At 38.3% G+C, this 15,530-nt stretch overlaps 1 protein-coding gene across 1 annotated transcript in view; it reads left to right on the top strand.

Annotated features, from left to right (window-relative positions):
• XRCC4 (X-ray repair cross complementing 4) overlaps positions 1 to 15,530 on the top strand; it is a 254,847-nt gene that overhangs the window by 30,540 nt on the left and 208,777 nt on the right. The gene's annotated exons all lie outside the window — the stretch shown is intronic.

The following is a 15,530-nucleotide window of genomic DNA, read 5'->3' as shown; positions in this document are numbered from 1 at the left end:
AGGAAGGTCCTAATTTACARTATATGCTACAACTGTATGTGAAAGAAAAGCAGCAAGAGAATTCTGCTTATTTGTTCACCTGTTTAGCAACTTGAAATCACCACCACCACAATGTGCGAAAGAGGCTGATTTTGTGGTAGTGAGAATCTGCAYGCTTATTCATTTCTACGGGAGGTGRGGAAACTCACTGCCTGATAGGATACAGTTGTAAGTGCATAAAAAGTGCTGGCAGTTAGGGCTGTCGGTAATGCTGATTTCTACAAGAGTATGAAAGAAAGGAGGAGAGTCATTACTGGACAAGGAGAGTTGGGACATCTGGCCCACGCTCTGTATATATACTCCTTGATGCTTAGGCAGCGCTCATGAGATAGTGGACTCCAGGCCTGGCGCCTGGAGGTCTTCTGAAAGCTGGAACTTCTGGCTGCTTAGGGGCACCCACTCTCCATCCTAGGGGAAAGGAATCATAAAGCAGATGTGCTGTGGTCCCAGACTGTCAACTGCTTCCTGAGATGAGGGTCTGATCCACAGAACAGTAATTGCTTATAATTTTTCAGTCTTCTGGCCCATCTATAAGTTCGGCTCCTCCAAATTACTTGGACTTGGCTGGAGGCCTGAGTCTCCTACAACCCGATCTGTGTGAGAGCGGCTGCATGTTACAGACCACTGGCTGGATGGGTGCCAGATCCTGCTATGCCTTTATGGGATACCCTGGGAGAGAGACCCAGTGGCCCTGGGTCAGACACGGCGGCCCTAACAGCTGCCCTAGCGCCACAGAGGGCTAAGTTTGCTATGGCTTGCAACTGCAACCTTAACCCTTCTGTAAATCCCCTTTTGGCCACTGTAGCTGTCTTTGGCAGCATTACAGCTCTCAAATCCCTCTCAACATTCTGTAACAACCATGATGAGGTGCCGAAACATGGAAGCTGAAATCCCTGCATTATTGTTCTCTAGCTAAGTAGACTTGCAAGGGAACATGCCTTGAAAACATCTGGTGGTGTGTTGGGAATTAGGACCAGATATGGCCTTACAATGACCAGATTATTGCACATGCCACCATTGCCAAAAACAGGGAACTCCTTGTTTTAATTTCTCCAAAAACAAAACAAAACCCACGTTTTTTTTCTCTAATAAATGTATGCCTTTGTTTGAAGAGTATATCCTATACTGGATAAATAGAGGAAAGAATCAATTTTCTATGATAAGCATGGAGTAAAAATAAGTATTTCCTATATCCTGCAGAAATTATATGGCTATGAATGTCACTGTAACAATTAACGCTTACAGTTAGCTCTTATCCAAGCACTATGTCTCTTTGCAAGCCAACAGCTGAGAATGAGAAAGATGACATATACTGGCTTTCTATATTCTGCTTAGTAAAACAGCCTCTAATGAGAGCAAATAATCTAATGAGTAGAAATGTTGCCTATTAACACTTCCTTTAAGAAGGAAAAGCACTACTCCATCTTTGCCGTGTTCTATCTTTTAAAGTAGATAAATAGTAATCCATATGATACTAATGCGTTTTCCCTAAAGAAAGGCAGAGATTAAGTTTTTTTTAAATAAAGCCAACAAAGCACTGCTAAGCACTGGTGATCTTTTTTTCTTTCTTTCTTTTTGAATTCTTTTTGCAGACATTCTTCCATCTTGTTCTGTTAGAATACTGAATTTCTGAGGTATTAACTGTTAAGAATCCATGTTCTTTTGGTGCTTGGAGCTTCCTAATGCTAATATCTCATGCGACATTAGTAAAGAGTTGCTTTCTTCTGACTCTGAACAAGAAAATTTCCTTAGAATAAAGCAGCTAACAGTTATCCCTGAAACTGTTCTGTCTCCGCCCTGTGATTAGCTCATTTACTTCACACTTGCCCAGTTCCCCTGCTGCCTCATTTCTTGACAGCCTTGCTTACCCAGCAAGCCTTTCTCATTAAGAGCTCTTCCCAGAAAAGGAGTGCTAAGACAAGTACGGTATTGGAAACAGGCAAGTTGCCAAGGTAGCAACTTGTCATGCAAACATGTGCTTGGTGATCCCAAAACTGGAAAGCACCCTGGTACTGAAGAGTCCAAGAGTGACAGGGAAGTTCTGGAAAGAATTGTTTCTGATTCTATCGGCCATTTGGACCTGCAAGAAATTAAGGATCACATTCTCCATTGAGGCTGATGCTATTATGCTTGGCTAGAAGTCTGTAGAAGATGCTAGTGTCCGGGTAACGATTAGTAGAGGTAGTATATGCTGTGCCATGAGGATGAACTGCAGCAGTGGAGAGTTATGTAGCCATTGTGAGCCTAGCTATATGCAGCAATATGAAAAATTTAGCCCTTAGAGTAGCAAAGCCAACATTATATTGAAAACACATTTTTGCTCATTTTTAATGACTGTGCTTTGATCATGCTACTATCTCATTTATTCTTGGGTTAACTAGCTCAAAATTCACCRGTAGTGAATTCATGGAAAACAAATTTCTACTTCTTACTCGCAGCAATATTTGTGCCAGGAAGTGTTTGCATGCTGATTTAATCAGAACAAAATACCTTTTGTACTATCTCACTGATCACAAGTAACTCACAGTAGGCATATCTAATACCAAAAAAAATGAACCATTTGAAAACCACCTGAGCAGCTGAAAGGAGGAAGAAATGTCACAGGAAATTCCAAATAGCAAACATTTTCAGAAAACTGAAATGTTAACAGAACTGCCACATTTTGGGTAAAATTCTGATTCTTTCCATGAAACGTGTATCTTTCTGTCAGTCYAGGGTTTTACGCTTCATTTCTAAAGTGATATTGCATGCTTCCTACAAACTTAAAAGGGCTTATTAAAGTCTGAATGTTCAGAACAGTTTCTACTCAGGCTCAGAGAAAGTGGTAGACCTACAGGGATATTGTGGCAGACAAACTGTGGATCAGAAAGGGGAAGCTTATTTCGTCTGTCTKGACTGTCTACATATATGGGCTTCTCCCAGTGGGCATGTCACAGATCAGAATTCGATTTTTGGATGGTGGTGCTGGAATGGTCCTTCACAATCTGTGAAAGTAACTTTAAAATCTTGGATGTTTTACTGAAGACCAGAAAGCTTGTCTTCTGGGACAGTCAGGATTAGAGCTGTTCTCTTAGAAATCAGTAAGAGCAGCCCTGTTAATTCACCTATTTTTATTTCTACTGTATTCTATTAACAGTAAGTAGTCTAATAAGTTTTAATATGGAAAGCAAGGTTTTTCCAGATAAACATAATTTATATGGCTATGACTACTTTCTGTCAAATTCCAGTGGGATTCAGGCCTCTAATTCTTTAACAATCCTTTGAAAATCCCTTCTGAAGACAAAAAAAAATATTTTTAACTTTTAAAAATCTACTTTTGAAAGTAGATTTAGTAGATTAAGTAGATCAGTAGATTTTAAGCTTTTTTTTAGTTTAACTCTGTATTTCAGTGTAATGCACAATAAAGATGGAGAAGGAATAATGTAATTATCACCCTATTTCTGTATTTGTAGTCTAGCATTATTTTGTTAGGGAAGAAGAAACAGCCCAAGGGAAGGATGCCCCCCACAAAGTTATTGTTAAATTTTATCTAGAATAGCAAGAGAGGATGCAATAAAGTTTCTGTTCAGGGAATACTTCTTACAAATTACAATCTATGTATTATGTACTGTACAATCTATCAAGAACCTCTCACTTGAAATGTTTTAAGAGTTTTTACCCACATGGCAGACCTATTTGGGCAAAACTACAACTGAGTGCAATGGGAAAAACTGTCTTTTTTGTTCTGGTTCTTTTATGCCAATAAAATGTTTGAAGATCCAGAGGAGGACTTGAGGGATTTACTTGGGCGAAGGAAATTTCCTAGGTACAAGAAGCTTTGACTTTTGAGGTGTGGTACGAAATACAGTTCAACCTGAAGAAAAGATGATAAAAGCTTATAGTTCTCAACTTTGTTTCTTTTTGAGGAAAAATGTTACTCAAAGACCAACTTACATCTAGATTGTTCAGATGCTGACTTTTGAATACTGCTAATCTTGGGCTTATACTGCCTTAGGCCATTTAGAGATAAAATAGATTTAGATCTGTCGTTAACATTCTGCAATGTCTTTTGTCAGAATCGCCTATAAACGAAATTCTGACCTTATAGAAGCTTTTGCCAYCCAGATATACATGCACATATTGTTTAGATGAAAAACCGGCAGAGWGCAAGTTTGCCATTTAATTTATGTAAAATCTTTATTCGACCAGCTGGCTTACTTTTGCTGAATGTTATAATACTTGCTAAGGAGAGAGTTAGAGCCAAGAATAAGAAAAATAGCTGGCCCAAATGAGCAAACTATCTAGACTGACAAAAGGAAAAYGTAAATAGCTTCCATTGCTGGGTGAGATTCAAGCTAGAGCTGCTTAGTGTGGCTCAAACACACCATGAAAATAACTGCCAAAATGCAACTTCCTTTTATGCTTGGGCATGACTTGTATRCAAATGTTTGTTCACCTGCCTTTTGGGTTTAGCACTTATTAAGAGCTGGTGAGTAAGGCAAGGACTGGTGCTGTGGATGTTCTTCCTGGGCGGAGCAAACGAGGTCTGGAGAGAATTGATCTCTGATCGTATCAGGAAACCTATCAGATAGCCCAGATAACACCTCCCAACACTCCTTTTATCACAGACGCATTAGGGCCTCTGAAATCTTTTGTGGATGTTACTAGATTTAACTAATGTAAATCTTTTTGTTTTCTCTTCTGCCTGGCCCTTCTAGCACAAAGCTTGTAAGAACCCTGCTTTTTAAGATTATCACCTGTGGCTACAGATGCTCTTGGTTTTCCATCTCTCAGGCAGGCCCTGACCTACAAATGTACTACATCTTTCACCTTATGCCTACTTCTTTTTTTATCAATAGTTTTGCACAACAGATCTTGTGAAAATTTTTGGAAATCCAGATAAAATGTCAGCTGAACTGTCTTTAGGATTTTTTCTGAAACTAGAAAAGCATTTTCCCCTTTCCAGGAGGAATTCAGGTTTTGCTATTATGTCATGTTTGGAATATTTAATTGTTATATTTTACATCCTGTTTAAATTTATCTGTAGTAGTAAGATGAATCATTGTACACTGTGATTTAATCTTAGTTATTCAAAGAGATCTATGTTTGTTTAAGTGAAAAAAGTCTTGCAATTATTTATGCTAGCAGGGATTAGTGGATCTGTGACCTGTTTCAGTAAGATGTCCTGTGATATCAACTTTTACTTTTGACAGTTTGACTTAAAGATATGTATTAAATCTTGCCTTTATAACTTAGCGAAAGCTTTCCTCAACCCCATCTCACATTAGCAGTGCAGTTGACAAGATGGCCACAATAATAATTGACATTGCCGAGACCCTCCTCCCGTGTTAAAAAGTGTTAATACGTTGCTTGGAATACATTCAGTAAGGACTTTGGTGCTGTTTCCACTAATACCTTATCATAAATTACTAACAATGCTTAATGCATGACTAAGAAAGCTGTGTCATTGCTGAGAAAAACAAGAACTTTCCTCTAAGTCCATTAGCATTTGACATTTTACTGTATATATTCAGCCAGCCAATTTAAATATTCTATACATAAACTGGTTTTTTTTTTGTTTTTTTGGGGGGTTTTTTTGCGCTATTCACAGCCAACTGAGGAATTTTTTTCATCTAACATCTTCTACAAATACATTAAAATGGAATTTATTCACTGACTCACTGTTATTAATAGCCGTCTCTATGGAAATGGTGATTGAAGTCTGGTACCTGGTTCTGCTTCCAATTTGTCTTTTAGAAGGAGGGGTCAGATATTCTCTTCATCAGGGAAAGAATATACTTCATAATAAATAGCTTTAAAGTATCAGAAGGCAGCTTCAGGCTGTACGTACCTTTGCTTACATTTTTTACCATTTTGTGTTTGGTGTTGTTTGGGGAATACATTAATAAGACATACAGAGGCAGCAAGCATGCAAAAATCCCAACGGGTTCTTCCTTACAGCTTTGGAAAGCGTACAGAAGTAGTAAATACACAAGTCATTTTTGTGATTTTAAAGCTGAAGTGGCTGAAGAACTAGACATGATGAATAAAAAAAGAGTGGGTTACCTGTAACTCCCCCATTATGTTCAGATTTGACTGTTTTTCTTAACTAAAGAGTAAGGGTTCATCCACAATGCAAATGGATTTCTGCTGCTGGTACGGGAGGGTTTTATCTTTGTCACCTGATGTTGTTGTTGTTGTGAACTTCTGTTCTTTTGGAAGAAATCCTCCCCAAAATAAATATGAAAAAATTTTGGATACAGGTATTTCTGGTCATATGAGATTACGGTGGCATCACACAATTTCCACTTTAATGTGCATGGGCCTAAAAGCATCTCTTCAGACTTCACCATCCAACAGTCCATTTATGGACCCATCCTGAAGCTTCTTGTCATGTAATAACTGATATACTCTGCAGAAGAATATTTTTTACTTGCATATCGTTTGCAATGGGATTGCTATAAGAAAAGAATTGTCTTAAATAGCTTATAATAATAAAAAATGGTCAGGATAGCCTGGTTATAGAATTATCTTTAAAAAGTGGAGTTTTAGTATCTTTCATAATTTTCTGCAGGTTTGTTTTAAGATTTTTCTCTCCMTTCTTTGCTATGTTGCTGTTTATAAATCAGTACAACAACCAGCTTATCTTGTGCAAGTCAGGCTTTAGAAAATGTATTAAAAGTATTTTGGATTTTTCTCCAAATACAGTGYGATTCCAATATTACTTGCATATGCCTGTCAGAAAAGCCTTTGCTAGAGTTATGGTACTAGAGAATCATATATGAAATCAGAATTAAACCTATGGTTCAACATCAAAATATTGATGTATTTGTATTTAATACAATATGTTGGAATTCTACTTATGAACTTCCATTCTCCTATGCCAAAATCCCAACGAGATAAATGTGAAAGATTTTAGGATGCAGATATTCTAAAGTATCCTTAGATACAGTACTTAAACTTCACTGCTGTTTCTTCACAGAACTTCTGAATGGCAGCTTTCATTTTAGGAGTTTGACTTTTTGAGTAGCTGGAATTTCCGGCCAGTTTTGTGTTGCAGTTAGGAAGGGGGAGTTTGGCATTCTTACATGAAGTCTTTTATGTCAGCAGTGTTTGTGAAAGAGAGTCAGTAGTACAAATCAGTGCAGCTTTGTTTGTGGTTGAATATTGATTTGCCTTTCAAGAAAACCTGGCATTTTAGCCATCATTTTTATTCTTGTTCTCTTCCTTCTAAAATGTAGGCCTGTGGATGTTAACTGGAGTGAAATGTCTGACCTCAGTTTTCCTGCAGTCCCTAGATTTCAGATATTAGTGTTTATGAAAAATGAGTTTCAAGTATGTAACAGGTTTCTGGAGATTCCTCGTATAACACACATTTTCAAAACCATTTCACACTGTGTTGTGTGCTGAGGTGTAGCACCAGAGGCCATGCTTGCTATCTGCTGCTCTCCTGGTGCTTAGGACTTGGAACTTGTTTCTTGCCACGTGCTGATCATCAAGGAACTTTGCCTTGGCTAATCAAAATGAAACTAAGGTTTAATTGTAGYGGCTTGCTTTTATTATTTGCTCATTAAGACATAAGTGACCTTTCCACTGAAGTTATCGTCCCTGCTTTTAACACTGACTCTCTGAAACTTCTCCGTTCTTATTCACTCTCTGTGCGTGTTTGCCAATGCTCTGGCGTTGTTTTGACCTTAACTGCTTAAATGTTTCAAACTGTTCTGTTATTAAAAGTGTGTGGGGGGAGAGGTATATATTTTTTTTAATTTGTTGTGCTGTTTCATTTTATATACASCAAAACAAAGTGAACATTTATCAGTTTCTTTTTACCAGTATTTTCTATACTGCTGAGAGTATTCAGAAATATCAGCACCCAGATGAGTCAAACTGGGCATTAAAACTAGCGAATAAGACTAATATTAAATCTTTTGAGTAATCTGGAGTTTACTGGTCTGACTATAGCAGGAAATACATATCCTTAAATCTAAGAAAGCAGTCAAGAAGGGTCATGTTCCAATCTTTGCAAAATCTATTTAGTACCTGTGGTTTGGTGCCTAACATCCTCAGAGCGCTGAAGTCACTCTAATATGACACTTCTATGGTTTGGAAAACTAGATACTGAGCTTCAGTTGAATGTCTGCGGTAAGCCAGATTTAGAGCAGAGTGGCTCTGAAGTTTTGCCCAGGTCACCAGAAACATGTTCATGTCAGGCCTCTTACACCAGTAAGGCTAAAGCCAATACATAGTACATCTGTGCTGATCACTTTTATTCAAAAATGCTGTTGGCATGCTAATTTATTGGTTCAAATGTTTACCCAAAAAGTAGAAGTCATGGGTTCTTCACTCTCAGTCCTGGCCCTCTCATCTCCTCTCAGGAGACTACTTTCTAACCCTTGCCTGTGCAGTCTATAGGAGACACTTTCTACTGCTCACCCTGAAGGTGGACAGTTCCAAGGCAGCGAATGAAATTAATTTTAGGGACTCATCATGCGACTGAAGCAGCAGAAATGAGGGATCTGGCCCACACTGATTGTTTTTTTCCTGCTTGATCTCAGGTCTGCTCCTTTTGTTGATTTTTTATTGGGCATTTTCTGTTTTTTTCCATCTCTGCCACTTCTCTCTCCTTAGCGAACACTACTTGTGTGTTGTACTATTCATCTTGAATCAATGGCATGGTGCTGAAAGGAGTTTGTTAGTCCCTAATTGAGCACAGACTTTCTACTTGGGGAAGAGATGCCGGGGAAAATGCTGAAGTTAGGGAGGTCTGGAGCCTAATCAAACAAATAGCTAGGTCAATGTTTGCAGGACAAAGACTGTAGTAGACATATGCACTGCATGGTCACACATTGCTTACGATAGTGCCAAAACTAGTCTTAAAAGGTTCTTTGTTTTCCTACTTCTCCATCTGGAGTCTGAACCCTGAGACTGATAAAGGGCAGGTGGTGGTGCTGGGCTTGTTAGAACACAAACTGCTGGCTCAGCAAGGAGTTGATAAATGACTCCCCAAGAATAGTGAATTATTCGTAATGGAATTGAAGAGTACCAAGCTTCCATTCCTCATGCACAGGTCATAGCCCTGGAGCACTTGTCTGTATATTATATTGTACATTATTATGACAAGGCACGATGAGGTCTGTTTGTATATGTGCAATTCAGAGTCCCTCACCAAGGCACACTAAATAAATATAATAAACTTGTCATAGAGAGCACTTTTATGGTTTGTGACCTGTTTTTCTGTTAAAATATATTTTCCAAATGTGAGATGAGCGGTCTGAACGAGTCTAGGTAATAGCCTATACTGTTAAGATTCTTGTGAACACATATTGAATCATTCTATCAGGTTGAAAAGTCTGTAAGTCAGCAAGATCATCATCTCACCATATGAAAGGGAAAAAGAGGGAAAAGGAAGAAATGCTTTGCTCTCCATTGTTGCTCTGTGTTTTGCTAGGAAGAAACTGCACAAGTGTGGTAGTCTTGAAATCAAAAAAAAAAAAAAATAGGAGCAAGAATAGAAAATACAAAGTAGTTGGGAAGAAACAACAAAGGGATTGTAACCAGTTAGGCCTTTTGCACTCTTTAATTGGGTTCTGTCTTTCTCTTCTCAGACAATAGATACTCCTCCTTGACAGAGCTGGGTTGAACAGATCAAGTATGGGTAGATAAATAGCTCTATTTTATATTCAGTTCCACCAAGTTTTGGGGGCTTACTAGCTGAATCATCACATGATGTCCTTTCTGTTTTGTTTCTTGAAGAAACTTAGGTATAAAACTCAAGCTTCCAATATCAAAGGACATGCACAGAGAAAGACTTCAGCATATRCTGTTAGTTTTGTGTAGATTCTTGTGCTTTAACCTACCCCATGCTACGTACTGTGATAAACAAAGCTCTTTATTGCTTATATATGTGTAATTTGATGCAGCTACATAGTACCTTGTATTAAATGAAGTTGTGCAACTTGGTTGCTCCCAGTCATTCCAAAATTTTCTGTTTTCTGTAAACAAATTGCAGTGGGGCCCAAGTGCTGCCAAGTCATTATGAGTTGGTTATCTAGTGTTCTGTAGATGCAATTTCAAGAATATTTATGGAGGGATTTGAAATGAAGAACAGACTGATAGATTATAGATCAGTATAGTAAGCAGCTGTTGGTGCATAAAGTGCAGCAGACAAGAAAAGAGCTGTTCAGAAGTGAGCATTTAAACACAGTATTCCTGGTGCAGCAAGAGAGAGARAAGAAATTTCTGTATGTAAGTAAGTGGGGAAGGAGAGAATTTAAAGGGCCGTAAAAGCAAGAATGAGGACATAAGCAGGAGGAATATGAAGGTGGTGACATAGTCAAACCAACAGATCAGGACATAGCCTGAAGCAGCTGATTTGTGGTCAAGTGGGAGTAGAGTAGCTGATGRGAAGCCAGACAGCACGTGATTATTTTGATCAAGAAGCAAAGGGAGAGAGCCTGAAAATGGACAGAGAGCTTTTCTTGTCTCTAACTTGGAAATATTCTGCAAGATAAGGAGGAAGTATTTGGAAGGCAATTTCTTGCAGCTGTGTGCTGCAGAGATGAATGTGCTAAGGATCCTGTGTTTCTTTCGTTTGTTCTGTATGAGGAAAAAGGTCCTTTTCTGTTACTTCCATAAGTCACCATGAATCCAGAGGCCAGATTCTTTTCTATGTCTCCAGTCTCTTAAGGAATGGTAGCATTAAACTAGCAGATTGATGTTAAAACTTGTTCTTCAACAGGCAGATTCACATTCTGTGCAGAGAAGTCGTTTGGGGAAGAATAAGCTGGCTGTTGCATATTTATAAACTTTTTTTTTTGTTGTTCTAGAGACTAAGATCAATGCATTCCCTGGCCTTCCTTTATTAGTTAAAAAAGGGTGGAGGGAAGGAAAATAAGCATACAGCTTAATAGGAAATCAAAACTGATTTGTGAATGTGTGTCTGGTCTAGCTTATTCATGACCGTGATACACATGTAAAATATGCTGGTGGTGCTACACAGTCAAAAGAGCAGCTTGCCAGTGCTGTTAAATTGCTATTTATTTCCTTGCAATTCCACTGGGTGCGACATTTACATCCAAATACATCTATCATTTTGTTGGACTTTTCTTTAGCCCTACTACAGCCCTGAGAAGTTATTTAAGTTTCTGCATGTGGGAATGACTTTAGAACTGAAAAGAGTATTTTTATATTTTGACCTGTCTTGACTTTGCTTTAAAACAGCAAAGCTTTTGTGTTTCAAAAATAAGTCTTTTTACAGAATAAGTAAAAGTATAATTTTATGCTTAAAATTTTAAATATGTGCTTGTTTTCCTTTAGGGGAAAGCATAGTATGTTTTAACTGCTGAAAATGTTGAAAGTAAATGCTGTTATCTGAGTGACATGATAGACTCTTCTGATTAGTTTAGATGTGATAAAAATATATGACACTGAGAATGGCAAGGAGTCTGGTAAGGTGCATTTGGATTGTATGTATTTACATCATGTTAAAATAGAGATCAGTGGTGCTCCATGGAATTTGCATTTGGCCCCCATATAATCTGATTAGGTTCACACAATTACAACAATTTACTGAAATGAGTATGTAGCTGGATATGCTCATAGTTGCACTGGAGATATCCTCTGAGTGCTTCCCACTCAGAGTTTGAGGGAAAAGCCTCTTTATGTAGTGCAGTTTCCAAGCAGAAATTGTCATATGTGAGATGCTCTCTTAAATTTTSCATTTGAAAGAAAAATCCATTAAGTAATTATCTTCTCTATAGACTGCCATTAAATAAAATGGCAGGAATAGTTTTGTCATTTGAAATGTTTATAGCCAGGTTCTTGAGAAAACGTTGCCATTTCACTCATACGTCAATGGGAATTATGAGAGTTAATATTGTACTCTTTTTGGAAAGTCTTTCAGATTTAGGTTAATGACGCATTTGATAACCTTCTTAAAGGCCACTGGCTTTTTTTTTTTTTTATTTATTTATTTTCAGTAGAAAGTAATGGGTGAGCTGTAGTGTCCAAGGCTATTTTGTTTCCGAAGTATCAGAAGCTTGAGTGAAAACACAACGTGACTCATGTTTCATCACARGAGCTGAGATCTCATTTGTCAAATAACACAACACCATGGTACACYGTGAACTGAGAGGTTACTTACTAGAGATTATCTGTGATACATTAGCCAAGGAACAGGTTATCAGGCAAAAGTTGTCAGGAGAGATATTGTGTCTTGTCAGATATTGATCATTTGAAAAAATAGSCTTTTCGGAACATGAGCCCTTCAGGTTTGAAACAGAAGTAGTGAACTTAAAGCTGAGCATAGGTTAGTTCTTTGTGTGAGATTTGTCACTTCAGACTTCAAGAAGGCTCTCCCTGTCCAAAAGTATATTTTTTTCCAGATGTCAGCTACTCTCACAAAATGACTACATTTCTCCACACACTTTACTTGCTTATAATGTGAGGACACGAAAAATATATTATTTCTAAAACTTAGGAACTGCAGTCAAGCATGCAACATTTTAGGCTACATTTAAATTTTTTTTCAATGTCTATGTATATCTTCCATGCCCATCATGCCGATTAAATTGCATCACACAAGTTCAAGAAAAAGTTTCTTGCTAGCGAAATATTAACAAATAGATGTGGAAACATATATGAACCTCATAAAATATGCTGGCCTGTGGCTGGAATGACTAATAATTATATTCGAGTAAAACAAGACAAAAGGCAGGAAAAAAATAGGCTGTAAAACCTTCCTTAACTGGGTATGTTCTAACTAGATAATGTAAAGAATTTGCGTGAGTATGAGATGAGRCAGGCTTAGATCAGACTTTCCGGGCTTCTGCTGGTTGTTATCATCTCTAGCATTTTAAACTATTAGGAAGATGTTACTTTACTTTTCTCCACAAATAGTCACAGCACGGAAAGGAGAAAGGGGGAAAGAATGACTAGATTATAATGAGCCTTCTAGGCAGGCTCTCCCCTTAGCATCCAAATGCAAATTTCCCCACTCMTGTCAGTGGAACTGGAATCACAGTATCTTCGTTGTAGTTCCTGACCTGCTGCTAAGCCACTGGAAAGAATGGAAAGGGTGGCTTTAACTGCACACAGCAATCAGAAATCCAGGCATGGCTGGGTTTTAGTACTGGTAAAACACCAGCCGTGCTCCTGGAAGTGACAATACCACCAGCTATATTTCTACAAACTGTCAACTGCAAAACAGTACRTTTAATGATTTTATAGCTGTGTTTTCTAAAGTAGTACTTACAGAAGCATAACTAGAGAGTTTTCAGGAGCTTTGCTTCTCATGGCTTTAGAGTGACTGGAGGCTGTTTTATTTGTGAATAACACGTTGTCTTCACAGGCAACATGAATTGTTTCAGATTGTCAACAGATTCAAAGAACAAATGCCTGAGAGCACTAWCAGAGTAATCATTTCCTCTACCACACTGCAACTTCACCTCCTGGCTACAGCATAATTCTATTGCTCACTGCTTGTGGTTAATGAGGTAGAAAGGGCATTCATAAAACAATAACATTGTTCCAAGACCATGAAATCTTCCAGTCATCCTTAGAGTCAACTTTGTGTTCCCCTCCCTTCCCCAACTACCTACGTGTGCTCTTTCACTTATCTGTCTCCACAGAACATCAGACCCTTACAGTGATCCTATCACTTACTCATCCTTTACTTATTTCCCAGTGTGTCTATTGCTGTTTTTCGATTTGGTCCTCCTAAAACCCTAAATCCCTGCTTTGAATTTGAGGTCATTTAGAGTGCAGACGTAGATGAGAGTTAATATACCACAAATCCATAATGGGCACAAAATTCTCTCTATCCAAAGAACAACAAATCATGTTTCAGGTTTTATCATGAGTTTGTAATTAATTGCACCATTAAGCAGTAAATGTGGATTTGTGCACAAYTGCAAATTTGCACTCTTTGAACAAAATGTGACAGTGTAATTGTGGCAAAATTTATCTTTATAAAATTTAACTGAAGCAATGGCCACAGCTGTGGCAGTGCACACCTCCATTCCAGCYAGGTGCCTGGGAGCAGAGTAGTTTGTAGATGAACCCCTGCTCTTGTSCCAAACTCTATTCATCTGTATGTCTATTTGAGTGGCAATCACAAARGCAAAATGCTGCATAGTGAGATACTCGGTCTTGTGCCAAGCACAAGATCTAGGGCCCATGCTTTCTCCTTCTGCTTATGTAACATGCAGTATCYAGAAGGTAGAGTACTCCACGTTTTTTTCAGGTTACACAATCTTGATCCAATTTGTGCTCTCTTAATGAGAAATGACCTTTTCTGTTCCTGCATTCTGCTTGYTAGTATTAATTGCAGGGCTTGAAAAGGTTACAGAGCTGCCAGCAAAATCTTACCTTTGGCTTCAYGTCCTTAGCCACTCATAGAAAAATACCTAATTTTATTGCAGCACCTTGCACTTTCTATCCAACTGAATATAGTTTAGCATAAATAGTTTCTGAAACAGACCCGAGTCGAGCAAAATGACTGGTTGGGGACCTACTTGTTTTTCAGGCTTCTGTTCATAGCCTCATTCCTCTCTTTTTCACTACCTTTGCCTCCTTTTTACCCCTTTCTTGAACAGAATGCTCCATCTTGGCCAAATATACGTGGAATCTCTCATTTGCTCACTAGTAGAGAAAAAAGGATGGGACTCAATGTTCTTGATCTAATTCCTTTTTCAACCCCACACCCTGAGCTGCACTCACAACCACTCTCACCCTTTGTGCAACATGTGGAATAAGTATCGATAAGGAAGCTAGCTCACACTGACAGAGCCACCACCAATTACGTTTTGTCAGCTGTCTAAATCAGAGGAAAGTTCCCAATGTGGAAGTATTTTTCTAAAGTAATAGGTGACGCTACAGTATAGTCATATGCAAACACTGCYCCATGTACAGGTTCAAGAAACACCCACCTTTCAGCATCTCTGTACAGGACACGATGTTCGCAGACTTGCTGTGGYCATATGTTCCTGCACCTCAGCCAAAATTTCCTCCTACCATCTTCTCATCCACCTGTAACAGCCATTATTTGCTGTGTCAACTTATGTCAAATCCTACAATTTGTGTATCTGACAGTCTAGTCTACTTTAGCACCTACATCATTTGATCATAAGCATTCACTTCCTTCTCTAGGGCTCAGGGCAGAGAAGGTGAGTGCAAGAAAARACAGTTTTCCATCACATCGCTTCTGATATAAGTTGGAGCCTATGCTACATTGCTGTTTGAAAATGACACAGTTTAGTTTCAGAGTTTAAGGATGAYTTGCTGAAAAAGCTTTACTGGGTGTCTGCGCGTGTGTGACATTATGCTTTCCTTCTCACAACATTTATACCTTGGTCAAATGTTGATGGGTTTGCACAAGAAGAGAGAAAGGCTCTCTAGAAACATGAGTCTCTCTGCAAAATGACTTTAAGCTTTAAATGTGGGAAAACAGTATTTTCTTCACAGTTAGTATGAGAGATGAACTATTTGGCCTAAACTGGTGAAAACCATTTTTC

Source organism: Rhea americana, unplaced genomic scaffold (genome assembly GCF_003343005.1).
Source record: "Rhea americana isolate MKP2758 unplaced genomic scaffold, rheAme1 scaffold_114, whole genome shotgun sequence".
NCBI classification, from domain to species: Eukaryota; Metazoa; Chordata; class Aves; order Rheiformes; family Rheidae; genus Rhea; species Rhea americana.
This window is presented reverse-complemented; position numbering and strand designations above follow the sequence as displayed.